The sequence below is a fragment of the Triticum aestivum genome, chromosome 3B, assembly GCF_018294505.1.
Source record: "Triticum aestivum cultivar Chinese Spring chromosome 3B, IWGSC CS RefSeq v2.1, whole genome shotgun sequence".
Classification (NCBI taxonomy): Eukaryota; Viridiplantae; Streptophyta; class Magnoliopsida; order Poales; family Poaceae; genus Triticum; species Triticum aestivum.
This window is the reverse complement of record NC_057801.1, coordinates 644,327,217-644,341,924: the sequence shown is the minus strand read 5'-3', so window position 1 is coordinate 644,341,924 and position 14,708 is coordinate 644,327,217.

Sequence of the window (14,708 nt, the reverse complement as noted above, 5' to 3'; positions counted from 1 at the left end):
GGGGTGGTTGAAAAGTAGCCGGTGGAGTAGCGCACGGTGGAGGCTGGATGAATAGGAGCCCGTGGAGGCTGGAGGAGGTCTACAGTGGAGATGAATAGTATCCCATGGAGTCCCATTTTGCGGTACGCCACACCCCTCCCGATGAACAGGACCCCCATTTCGACCGTAGCGCTCCAACACAAGTTTGTTTTGTCTGTTTTGCGGTACGCCACACCCCTCCCGATCAACAGGACCCCCGTTTCGACCGTAGGAGCTCCGTTTCCTCCGTTTTGCGGTACGCCAGACCCCTCCCGATGAACATGATCCCATTTCAAACGTGGCCGGTAGAACAAAAGGTTGTTTCCTCCGTTATGCGGTACGCCAGGCCTCGTTTCCATTGCCTGTTCCGTCCAAGATGGTTGGCTCCCACACGTTCCGTTGCCTCCCGATGAACACGGCACATTCCGTTGCCTCCCCATGAACACGACGCATTCCGTTGCCTCCCCAGGAACACGACGACGACACTGTTTCTCCATTCCGACCCAGCCATGTACACGAGCCCTGGCCGTACGTATGCGCGAGTAGGCGTTCGAGACCCCACCCGTATGTACGTACGTGGCTGTATTTTCTTTCTTGCACCCTGGCCGTTGTACGTACGTGTACATGCTACATGCGCGCCTCTACTATGACACGTGTGCGCCTCTACATCCACCAGTATATGCGTACACATTCGCGACCAGAATGACAACGCTACGTACGCTTCGACCAGGTGGGTCCCGACTTTCAGGCACTTCCTTGCATGCGAAAATGTAGCTGGTGGGTCCCAACAGTCAGGGGGCGAATCATTTTTTTTACCCGGACGCACTTCCTTGCGTGCAAAGATGTAGCTGGTGGGTCCCAGCAGTCAGGGGGGCGAATCGTTTTTTGCCCGGACGCACTTCCTTGCATGCGAAGATGTAGCTGGTGGGTCCCAACAGTCAGGGGGAAACGTTGTTTTCACGAAATACAGTGGCCCATCTGGTGGGTCCCAGCTGTCAGGTGGAGGAATCATTATTTTCCGCATAATAAGGAGGCACTTCCTTGCTGCGGCCGTGGACCCAGCTGTCAGCCTCTCCACGTACAGTCCACGTCTGATGGAAGTCATTCATTGACCATGTTGACCACGCCACGCCAAGAGCATCACGGCGGTGGACGACGGCAAGGCCTAGGAAGGGGACAACATGAAGTCGGGGAAGATGCGGCAGTGGAAGCCCGCGCGGAGAGGAGTACGAGGGTTCACTGGTTCGGCTGCGGTGTGAGGCTGCCGTCGCCGTAGGGCATGGCTAGCGGTGGGAATAGTAGGGGGCGGTGAGGCCTCCGCGGCAGAACAACCGGCCACCGGAGGCAGGAGCATGCGGCACGACCGGCGCTGCTTTGGGCGGCTGGAGCAAGAAGACCAGAGGTTGAAGAAGCACTATGGCCGTTGAATGGACATCGTACGAGTTGACTAAGTTCATATTGACTAAGTTGACAAAGCCCTCTGTCCCCGTCAACTTAATTGGCTAACAAGTCATCCTCCCACTATGGTGGGTCCCAGCTAGCAGGGGGTATTCATTTTTTTTGTGCGTAATAAGGAGGCACTTCCTTGCGTGCGAAGATATATCTGGTGGGTCCAACATGTCAGCGGGGGGAATGTTTTTTCACGAAATACAGAGGCCCTTCCGGTGGGTCCCAGCTATCAGGTGGAGGAATCATTATTTTGCGCGTAATAAGGAGGCATTTCCTTGTGTGCGGCCATGGACCCAGCTGTCAGCCTCTCCACGTACAGTCCACGTCTGATGGATGTCGTCCGTTGACCACGTTGACCAGGCCGCGCCGAGAGCACCATGGCGGTGGAAGACGGTGAGGCCTAGGAAGGGAACGACACGGAGCCGGGGAAGACTCGGCAATGGTTTCCCACGTGGTGGGGAGTACGAGGGTTTACTGGTCCGGCTGCCGTCGCTGGAAAATAACAGGAGGTGTGGGTGAGTAGAGGAATGGCCTGGCCAGCAAAGAAGTAGGGTGGGGCGGTGCGGCCTGTGCAGCAGCACAGCCGACCACGGGAGGCGGGAGCAGGTAGTCCCACCGGAGCTGGTTTGGGCGGCTGGAGCAAGAAGATTAGATATTGAACAAGCAGCACGGCCGTTGGATTAACATCCAACGGTCACTACTGCTAGAATCGTTTGTGGACTAAGTTGACAAAGCCAAAGTATACGTCAACCTAGTAGACCCACAAGTCAGCCTCCAAATCTGTCCCAAACAGCATACAGCCCGAAATTTCTAGCCAGATTCAAATTAATTTTAAATCTAAATATACCTTAATTTAAATTCAATAAAATATTACCCGCACAAAAACAATGAAATTTAAAATATCAAAATCCGAAAGAAAACAGTATTTTGGAACTAATTGCATGTTTGCTATATTTTTTCATTTTACAGCCCATTTATTATTACTTATAGCCCATTTCTTATTACTTATAGCCCATTTTCTGGGCAAAATCCATCCCTCCTCGTGTTGAAAGATTTCCGGCCCAGCAGGGCGTAGAAAAGCAAGTAGGCCTACATTGGTTATTCTACAAAAAACAAAATAGCTGGCTAGCCATTTTTAGAAAGGAAAAAAATAAACTGGGCTGGTCATGTGCTAAACATATGAAATAAAAGGCTGGGCTAGACGGGCAATGGGTCCCGCACAACCCAGTTGATACCCTTATCCGTCCCGAAAAAACAAAATTACTGTGCGCGCTGCTAGGTCCCTACTGTCATCCTCACCATGTACAGTCATCTCCTTATTCCTCTCGGTTGTTGACCATGTTGACAACACTGGAGGGCGGCGCCACGGCGAGCGAACCAAGGCGGAGGACGATGGTGAGGCCTCAGACGGGAACGAACAGTAGCTGGGGAAGATGCGCAGAGTTTTAGGGTGTGATGTGGCCACGATGCATGCGCGGCAGTATAGCCAGTCATGGGAGGCGGGAGCAGGCGGTCCCGCCGGCGCTGGTTTGGCTTTGGCGGCTCGAGGAAGAAGAGACTGAAGAAACGCGATAGACGTTGAATGTTAATCCAACGGTCAAGGTTGGCACAATCGTTTGTTGACTAAGTGGACACCAAGTAGCATAATTTTTTATATATAGGAAGAAAACTGCAAGGAAAATGCGTTCGTCTGCCGTCCTCCTCACAGGGAACATTCGCCACATAAGTGACTAGCACCCTTGGTTTTCAACCGAGAGGTCTTGGGTTCAAGTCCTAGGAACTCTCAATTTTGTCCTCCTTCCTTCCTCGTAAAAAAGAGAGAAAGAAAATCAAATACTTGGGAGGGCGTACAGAACAAGCTAGTGTACCAGTAAAGAGACGTTGCCGAGTTTTAGAAAAAAGAGAGACGTGCTCCTGTAGCTGGTTCGAATCCAAACCTAGACTATGACTATATATGGTGCTATGCTACTCTGCAAGTAATGAAATTGACGTATCCAACATTCACTTCTCCTCTTCTCTACTTACTCTGCCTAGCATCAAAAGCTCTAGCCGCAGCAACCATGTCCTCTGACTGCTCGTCCACCTACTCTTCAGCAGGCAACAACCAGATATGCGCCAAGTCGCCACTCGTACCATCGCCTGTGGGTCTCACCACACCCCCGCCGGCATGCACACCGCAACTGATTGCTCATCGCAACCCGCTGCCGTTGGTGTGGTGCCACTGCTGCAAATCATGTAGAGTCATCTGTCGCGTCTCAACCACAATCCTCAACCCTGGCCGAGTCTTCTACAAATGCCCGAATCATGGGGTAATAATATGTTTAAGTGTTGTTTTGCTACTTTTAGTTGCTGATTTTTTTAATAGTTTGGTTGATGATCTTCCAATTTGATTCGTGCAGAAAAGGGAAGATTCATGTCATTTGTATTTCTGGGAAGTTGCTGATGTGGGGGAATGCAACTACTCTGATTATTTGGTTAGCCGAGGAATCCCGATACCAGCAGGTTGGGGTGTTGGACAAGTAACTGAAGGAACAACAGAAGAGGAAGATGCAGAGTAGAAGGTTAAAAATGCAGTTCCTCTGAAAATGGCCAAGCAACAGCTGCTGAACGACCTTGATAGCAATGAGGAGATGAAAGAGCTTGTGAAGATAATGGGAAAAATCGATGTGCTCTGTAGGATGATTGTCTCTTTATTTGCAGTGTATGTAGCACTCGTGATGTATTCAATGGCTATGACATGAGCACTTTGCTGAAACTAGTAATGAATGAAAATTGTGTAGCAGGTTGGGTGTAGTGTTGTGAACACCTAATGATTTCTATTAATGGAAATCAGGGGGTATCCCCTTTTGCTCATAATTAAATAAATAGCAGAGGCCCTGTCGGGTCAGCTTTGTTCTCATTCGAAGACGTCGAGTTATTGCAGTCCAACAACAAACTATGCCATCAAATTCAAGTTTCATAGCCAAATATGAGTACAACTAAACAACAATGTCATCATGTTTTAGTTGTCATACAATCACCAAACACAAATCAGCATACATAACAAGTGATGTTCCCACAGCAAAATACTAAACAACATGTTCATCAGGTTTCAGTTGTCATAGCAAACACAATTTCACATAGTAGATAAAAAGCGTCTTCTGACAGGCAAATACGACAAAAGCAATGTAATCATCACCCACAGCAGCAGCGTCAACATCTTTGCCATGTGTATCAGTCTGAATCGTAATTCCCCATGGTGTGATCTTCTTCTTTGTCCTCAACGTCCCCGAACGTTGGCTTCTTCTTGATCAACTCTTGCATGTCCACAACACGACAGGCAATCTTTTCGCCGGCGTCATTGATGTGATGGTTCTCAAAGATATTAGGAACATATGTGTTATCTTGTACATCAGGAGCAGTGTAGGCATCATCTTGTTGTGCAACTTCATTAAATGAATTCCTATGCTCAAACCTTTGCAATACTCTCCAGTCATCGCTATGTGCAAATGTGTCTTCCAAGAAAAATATCTGTGTTGCTTGATTTGCCAAAATAAAAGGCTCGTTGGTCTGGTATGCCGCCTTGACATTGATGGATTTGAAATAATCATCAGCTCTGGGTTTTGCGATCCTAGAAAACAGGTTATACCAACGACAGCACAACAGAACCACACACCGATGATCCTCGAAACTGGAGATATACTGTAACTGAACAATGTCTATTATGTTAGCATACATTTCAGTTATCTCTTTGTCATACGTATCGATGCTCATGATGGCACTGTTTTGTGTCTTCCTACCTTCGTCTCGTGCAAGGGTGTTGTAGCGCACATCTCCAACAACGCAAGATTCATAATGTCTTACCCGAGTATCAGGACCCATTGCTAGTGAGTAAAGGGCATCATCAACTGCCTGCCCATCCTCTCGCATCTTCTTAACCTATGGTTAGAAAATAGATGAGCTGATCATCTTATGTACTCAATATATTAAAAAAACTAACAGTGCAATTCAAAAGCTTGCATGGTTCTTGAACCATTTCGCAAATCCTGCCATAACCAGTTTGTCAATGTTTCTTGGATTTTGCAGCAGTAACCCCTTTTTGTAGATGCTGCACCACATAGTGATCGCGTCAAACATCTAAATATATAAGAATGTGCTGCAAGTTTAGTAGATTACGATGTATAAGCTGCAGTACTGCACTTACTTGATATAAGGTAGTATCTCAGGACAGTTATTCAACACATACCAAACCATTTTGTCCAAATCTTTAGGTTTGTCCTCTTGTCGACTCTTCCCTGTAACTCGAACAGAATAATCAAAAACATTGAGCCCGGGATTGTCTTCACCCACCTCTTTGCTAAGCTGATCAACTGTTTCAATGTATTTGAGCAGAATGTCAACGCTTCTGTAGCAATGTAGGCCTCTGCAATGGAACCCTCGGGTCTAGCTCTGTTCCTAACATAGCCCTTGAAAGTGCCTAGCTAACTTTCAATAGGGTACATCCAGCCATACTATACTGGACCTCTAAGTAGTGCCTCATCAGGTAGATGAACAGCCAAATGCACCATCACATCAAAGAAGGCTGGAGGATATATCTTCTCAAGGTCGCATAGGATATTTAGTATCTTGTCTCTAAGACGCTCAAAAGCATCTATCCTAATATTTCTACTGCAGAGTTCCCTGAAGAATTGTCCCAACTCTGCAACTGCTCTGTATAAGTCAGGGCGGCCCAATCCTCTAAGGATAACAGGTAAAACCCTTTGAAGTAGGACGTGGCAGTCATGAGTTTTTAATCCTTGTACCTTGTTTCCATCTGCACCGACTCTCCTTTCAGGGTTGGAAGCAAATCATGTGGGAATCTTACATGTTACAGGACCTCGCAGAATTCTTTTCTTTTTACCTTGTCCAAGACGTACACAACTGGTGCCATATCCCATGGTTTACCTTCATCTTGCACCTGCAAATCCTTTCTGATACCCAGGTGTGTCAAATCAATCCTAGATTTTAAGGTATCTTTCGTCTTGCCTTCAATATTAAGAAGGGTGCCGATAATGTTGTCACATATATTTTCTCGATGTGCATCACATCAACATTATGCCGCAGATCGAAATCATTCCAATACTCCAAGTCCCACAAAGTGGACCTGCGGGTAAACAATAATCTCTCTTCTGCCCTGCCACGCTTCCTTTTCCCGCTACCATTACCAGGATGGTTTCCTGGTGTAATATGCCTGACCTTCTCTATTTCCACTTGCAACTCATCGGCGGTGAGCATCTTTGGCGCATCACGGTTTTCATGCTTTGCATTGAACACATGTCTCCGGTATTTTCTAGGATGCGGCTTGTCCTTGGCAAGGAAACGGCGGTGTCCAATGAAACAGATCTTGCTAAGTATCGCGTATGACAGCAGATTCCTGTCACAGCCACTACAAGAAATATGTCAACTAGTAACCTTCTCTTAGTGATCCTAGCTGAATTGGTCATAAATCCACGACCATTTCGCTTGGAAGGGCTCAAACCCTGAATTGCCTTACACCAAATGGTCATAAAGCACATAAGAGTGGTCCATGAACTTATTTCTACCTGATTACGACCAATATAAATGGTCATGAGGTTGTGAACGTGGATGCATTAGTACTTATTGCTATGACTAGGCGCCACCTCACCAGTTTTGCCTATGTGTCATGTCCATGTGGCAGTTTTTTCCCTAGGTTGTGAAGCAACCTATATTTCTCTCATTCCCAAAATTCCCAAAAAATCTCATAAATTCTTTGGGTCATATCTTCATCAAATATGTAAAAAAACTTCCTTGCCTAGTATAAATAATTCAAAAATATTCATTTTTCTATTTTGTTCAGAAAAACACTTTGTGAAGGAAGTACCACTTTGGCATGTCCAAATGGTATCCACTTTCTATAGTGCTTTCCTATGCCCAAATAACCATCCTCCACCAAATGCTAGCTCAATCCGTTCATTATTTTGAGCCCAGCTTCAACATTCGTATTTATGTCCAGTGTGGTACTTTGCAAAGCAAGTACCACCTATGATCCTCCTTTTGAGCTGCAAATTTTTGAAGACGGTCTTCTTAGTAACTGATCATCCTCAGCCAAAACTCACACCCATTAGCCACGTGCATTTCCTGTACCGCTAATCAAACACTTGGTTGCTTATTCATGTTTAAGCATCGATCGTCTCCTTGTGAGAATCTTATGTTGTGATTTTCTTCCTAGCACCTACCTGGGGAGTGCCCAACCCACTAGACATGCCTAGGCCGCCCAGAACACATGGCAACGCCAAGGTCATGCGGTGACCATGCGGCGGGCATGCGAGTCTACGCGCTCTAGAGTTGGGGCCCTCGGCCACCGTCCAAACCTCAATGTATCGCCACCAAACCATATATTTATGATTAAATAGGTACTTATGTAACTAGAAATGATTTTTGGAAAAAATAAATAGCAAACTATGAGGCAACTGTAGTTCAAATTTGACCCGCTTCCTACTAAATCAACGAGAATTTGTCTTTTTCACCAGAGGTGGATCAAAACTTTTGACACCCAACCATTTTGTCAATTGTGCATTAAATATGTCCTAGTATTTTATAAAAATGATTTGGTGCAATTTTGCAACAAATATATGATAGGTCCTTCACAAAAAAACTCATTTCGGGCACTCGGAAAATGGAAAATGAATTTTCCGTGCAAAAAAAATGAAAACTCCCTTATGCAACATTGTTTGGAATTCCAAGATGCACCCTTGTGCACAGTATGAGATCATTTGAACAAACTATGCCATGAATGTGGCTATAAGATTTATCATTTGGCTTGAAAGCCATGAATCTTCATGCATGATAGCTCATTTCTGAGAACACATTTTTTTAAAATAATTGTCGTATTACAAGTTTATTATTTTTCCTGGAAACTTGGTCACATATAATGACACAATGCGAAGGTTTTACAATTTTTTGATTTTTTTTTTGAATTTTTTATGCCCGTTTCAAAATGCTATCAAAACGGCGGGCATGACCTTTCCTAGCTAGTGGTTGAATCTTGGATTTTTTTGGTGTTTCTCTGATTAAATAGATACTTATGTAACTAGAAATGATTTTTGAAAAAAATAACGAGCAAACTACAAGGCAGCTACAGTTCAAATTTGACCCGCTTCCAGTTGAATCGGCGGAAATTTATCTTTTTCACCAGAGGTGGATCAAAACTTTTGACGCCCAACCATTTGGTCAATTGTGAATTAAATATGGCCTAGTATTTAGAAAAATGATTTGGTCCAATTTTGAAACAAATATTTGGGAGGTCCTTCACAAAAAAACCTCCTTTTGGGCACTCGAAAAATGGAAAATGGTTTTTTCGTCCAAAGAAAATGAAAACTCCCTTAGGCAACATTGTTTGGAATTCCAAGATGCACCCTTGTGCACAATATGAGGTCATTTGAACAAACTATGCCATGAATGTGGTCACAAGATTGATCATTTGGCTTGAAAGCCATGAATCTTCACGCATGATAGCTCGTTTCTGAGAACACTTTTTAAATAATTGTATTATTACAAGTTTATTATTTTTCCTTTTAACTTGGTCACATATGATGACACAATGCGAAGGTTTTCCAATTTTTTGATTTTTTAAATTTTTATGCCTGTTTCAAAATGCGGTCAAAACGGCGGGAATGACCATTCCTAGCTAGTGGTTGAATCTTGAATTTTTTTTTGGTGTTTCTTTGATTAAATAAATACTTATGTACCTAGAAATTAATTTTGGAAAAAATCAATAGCAAACTATGAGGCAGCTGCAGTTCAAATTTGACCCGCTTCCTACCGAATCGACTGAAATTTGTCTTTTTCATGAGAGGTGGATCAAATCTTTTGACACCCAGCCATTTGGTCAATTATGCATTAAATGTTCTGTTCATAATATATTGGCTCCAGTGCTTTGATTCTTCTCTTCTGATTCATGTAACAGGGCGACGGCCGAAGGCATTATGATAGTTCTATTGTTGTCCTAGTGTAGTGAAGGTGGCCTAGTCGACTATGGTCGCGTAGTTAGTCATGCATACAGTATCATCTGACTGGAGCAGGAGCCCAGTTTGTGCTGATTGTCAATTCTCATTGTGATTGTCCCTATATTTGTGTGACTAATTGTATTTGTATCTGTGTTATTACACCAGTAGAGCTTGTAACTGTGTCATGACAGAAGGAGCCCAGTATATCTGTACGACTGTGATTGATTCTTGCTGTTGTTATTTGAAATATTACTTGTGTTTTCTGTCTGTTCTTATTTAAACATGGTTATTTATTTCTGTCAAATTGTCAAATTGTAATCTGAATAATATGATGCTACCAAAAGGGCCCCACTTTAATAGAACCTGGCAACCAAGACCCGTCTAACTAGTGGACCCTTCTTTTGGAAAAAAAAGAAAAACTAAATTTGTTTAGACAAAAAGGCCACAACCCAACAATAAAAAGGTTGCAACGTTGGGCTTGGCCCATGAAGCTAATAAAAAAATGATAGAAAAAATATATATAAAGGTTGAATTGTTGGGCTAGGCCCATGTAGAAAACTGAATTGGGCCGGGCTGAATCTTGTGCCACGTCAGCTTGCCACGCTGGATGCCTACGTGGCCTGGGGAGATTGCTAGTGACCAAAAATTTGGTCGTGGAACCAACAACCTTTTATATGACAAAGACGGTCACTAATTTCAGTTTACGACCGCCAGCTTTTGACCTTCTGTTTTTGGTCACAAAAAGGTCGCAAATGAAAAACTATGACCTTTCAGCGGCCAATAGCGAGGGTCACAAGTTGACATATTTCTTGTAGTGAGCGAACACATGCATTGTAACCATGTGTCGTTCGCCCTGACATAGTGCCCAAAGCCGGATAATCATGGATGCACCAAATTATAACAGCACACGGAAAGAAATCAGCTGGTGGGCTGCTATATAGGTCTCGAGTGAGAACACCCCTCCATAGCTATTGAAGTTCCTCCACATGAGACTCCGTGAACAAATCAAAATCCTTTCCAGGACTTTTTGGACCTGGGATGAGCAAGTCCATCATGTAGTTTGATTCTTTGGTGCAGACATTTGGAGGCATGTTGTAAGGGATAACAAGCACTGACCACATGCTATATGTGGCGCTCTGGTGTCCAAATGGGTTAAATCCATCTGAAGCTAAGCCAATTCTAATGTTTCTCGGGTCAGCAGCAAACTTTTTGTGTTTATCATTGAATCTTTTCCACTCATTACCATGAGATGGATGGCCCATTAGATTCTGATCTCTGTACTCCTGGTTCCTAGAATGCCACAGTACATCCTCTCTTGTTTCAGCATCATGAAACAACCTCTGCAATCTTGGTGTAATTGGAAAATGTCTCAGAACATTATGAGGAATCCTCTTCACAGCATCGCCATCTTTTCATCTTGATGATTCGCATTTCGGGAATTCACTTAAGTTGGCATAATCCTTCCGGCACAGAACACAATTATTCTTACAAACATGGATCATATCACATCCAATCCCAACTGCACGAAGGAAATTCTTCATTTTGCTGTAGGTGTGTGGCAGCTCAGACGCATCTGGGAAAGATTTGCGAAAAGCAGCCAACATCGCATCGAAGGATTTGTTGGTCATCCGCTCAGATGTCTTCACCTGAAGAAAGGTGACCATAGCTGAGAATACTGACAGCTTATTTCCTGGGGTGACAGGCACGTTGCATTGTTCCAACATGCGGGCCCACCGTTTTTCTTCTGCAGGTGAAAGTTCACGGAATGCATGAGCATTTCTTAGCATTGTTTCAATGTTGGTCAAACTCACTAGGTCCGCCACCACCACCTCTCCTCCTCTTCCACCTGAGCATCAGGCAGATCAAGATGGTGATCTGCTGCTTCCACGTAGTCAATAACATTGACGTTCACAGTTTCACCATGATGAACCCACCTAGTATATGTGACCGACATCCCATACAACTGTAGATGATTTTGCATAGTTGACTGGGGTCTTGTGACTGAATTCATACAACTGCTAGACGGGCATAGCACATCTGATTTTGGACCACCGTACTCAGCTCTGATAAAGTTCATGAAGTTTTCAACCCCCTCGACATATGCAGCAGAGAATCTTCGAGCAGAAGTTATCCAAGTCCTGTCCATCTAGCTACATCACAAAAAGAAGATTACATCGAATAGATCTCCACGAGAAAGGGGGAGAACATTCTATTGAGATCCAAAAAGAGAGAAGAAACCATCTAGCTACTAGCTATGGACCCGAAGGTCTGAAGTAAACTACTCACACTTCATCGGAGGGACTATGGTGATGATGTAGAAGCCCTCCATGGTGGATGCCCCCTCCGGCGGAGCTCCGGAACAGGCCCCAAGATGGGATCTCGTGGATACAGAAGGTTGCGGCGGTGGAATTAGGTTTTTGGCTCATGTTCTGATCGTTTGGGGGTACATAGGTATATATAGGAGGAAGGAGTACGTCGGTGGAGCTTCGAGGGGCCCACGAGGTAGGGGGCGCGCCCAGGGGGAGGGGCGCGCCCTCGTGACCGCCTCGTGGCTTCCTTGACGGAGGGTCCAAGTCTCCTGGATCTTATCTGATGAGAAAATCACGTTCCCGAAGGTTTCATTCCGTTTGGACTCCCTTTGATATTGTGTTTCTTCGAAATACTGGAAAAGGCAAAAAAATAGCAATTCTGGGCTGGGCCTCCGGTTAATAGGTTAGTCCCAAAAATAATATAAAAGTGAAAAATAAAGCCCAATATAGTCCAAAACAGTAGATAAAGTAGCATGGAGCAATCAAAAATTATAGATACGTTGGAGACGTATCAAGCATCCCCAAGCTTAATTCCTGCTCGTCCTCGAGTAGGTAAATGATAAAAAGGAATTTTTGATGCGGAGTGATACTTTGGCATAATTTCAATGTAAAACTTCTTAATTGTGATATGAATATTCAGATCCGAAAGATTCAAGACAAAAGTTCATATTGACACAAAAATAATAATACTTCAAGCATACTAATCAAAGTAATCGTGTCTTCTCAAAATAACATGGCAAAAGAAAGTTCATCCCTACAAAATCATATAGTTAGGCTATGCTTCATTTTCATCACACAAAGATGTTCCCAACTTCTATACCCCCGATGACAAGCCAAGCAATTGTTTCATACTTAAATAATCTCAAACTTTTTCAATCTTCACACAATACATGAGCATGAGCCATGGATATAGCACTATGGGTGGAATAGAATATGATGATGGGGATTGTGTGGAGAAGACAAAAAAGGAGAAGGTCTCACATCAACTAGGCGTATCAATGGGCTATGGAGATGCCCATCAATAGATGTCGATGTGAGCGAGTAGGGATTGCCATGCAACGGATGCACTAGAGCTATGAATGCTCAACAAAAGAAAACTAGTGGGTGTGCATCCAACTTGCTTGCTCACGAAGACCTAGGGCATTTGAGGAAGCCCATCGTAGGAATATACAAGCCAAGTTCTATAATGAAAAATTCCCACTAGTATAAAAAGACAACTTATGAGACTCACTACATGAAAAACAAGGTGCTACTTTGAAGCACAATATATGAGACTCACTACATGAAGAACAAGGTGCTACTTTGAAGCACAAGTGTGGAAAAAGAGATAGTAGCATTGCCCTTTTTTTGGGGCCTTTTTTTTGGGGCCTTTCTTTTTTATTTGGGCAATGCTCTAATAATGATGATCATCACACTTTCATTACAACATATGAATTACAACTCGAAACTAGAACAAGATATAACTCTATATGAATGCCTCCGGCGGTGTACCGGGATGGTGCGATGAATCAAGAGTGACACGTATGGAAAATAATGCATGGTGGATTTGCCACAAATACGATGTCAACTACAAGATCATGCAATGGCAATATGATAAAAGTAATGCATATCACAATGATGATGGTGGAAGTTGCATGGAAATATATCTCGGAATGGCTATGGAAATGCCATGATAGGTAGGTATGGTGGCTGTTTTGAGGAAGATATAAAGAGGTTTATGTGTGATAGAGCGTGTCGTATCACGGGGTTTGGATGCACCGGCAAAGTTTGCACCAACTCTCATGGTGAGAAAGGGCAATGCACGGTACCGAAGAGGCTAGCAAAGGCGGAAAGGTGAGAGTGCGTATAATCCATGGACTCAACATTAGTCAAAAGAACTCATATACTTATTGCAAAAATTTAGAAGTCATCAAAAATCAAGTACTACGTGCATGCTCCTAGGGGGATAGATTGGTAGGAAAGGACCATCGCTCTTCCCCGGCCGCCACTCATAAGGATGCACAAGCCAGATACACTTCATGTTTCAAATTTGTTACACAACTTTAACCATACGTGCATGCTATGGGATTTGCTAACTTTAACACAAGCATTTCTCAAATTCATAATCACCCAACTAGCATAACTTTGATATTATCACCTCCATATCTCAAAACAATTATCAAGCATCAAAATTATCTTAGTATTCAACGCACTCAAAAGAAAGTTTCACATATCTTGAATACCAAGTATATTAACATTAAGCAAATTACCATGCTATTAACGACTCTCAAAATAATCTAAGTGAAGCATGAGAGATCAAGTTTCTTTAAAACAAATCCACCATCGTGCTCAAAAAGATCTAAGTGAAGCACTAGAGCAAAAATTATCAAGCTCAAAAGATATAAGTGAAGCACTATGAGCAAAAACTATCAAGCTCAAAAGATATAAGTGAAGCACATAGAGTATTCTAACAATTTTCAATTCATGTATGGCTCTATCAAAAGGTGTGTACAGCAAATATGATTGTGGTAGACTAACAAGCAAAGACACAAATAATACAAGACGCTCCAAGCAAAACACATATCATGTTGGTGAATAAAAATATAGCTCCAAGTAAATTACCGATGGAAGTGGACGAAAGAGGGGATGCCTTCCGGGGCATCCCCAAGCTTTGACTTTTTGGTGTCCTTGGATTATATTGGGGGTGCCATGGGAATACCCAAGCTTAGGCTCTTGCCACTCCTTGTTTCGTAATCCATCAAAAGAATTCACCCAAAACTTGAAAACTTCACAACACAAAACTCAACAGAAATCTCGTGAGCACCGTTAGAGAAAGAAAACAAAATACTACTTCAAGGTACTGTAATGAACTCATTATTTATTTATATTGGTGTTAAACCTACTGTATTCCAACTTCTCTATGGTTTATAAACTAATTTACTAGCCATAGATTCATCAAAATAAGCAA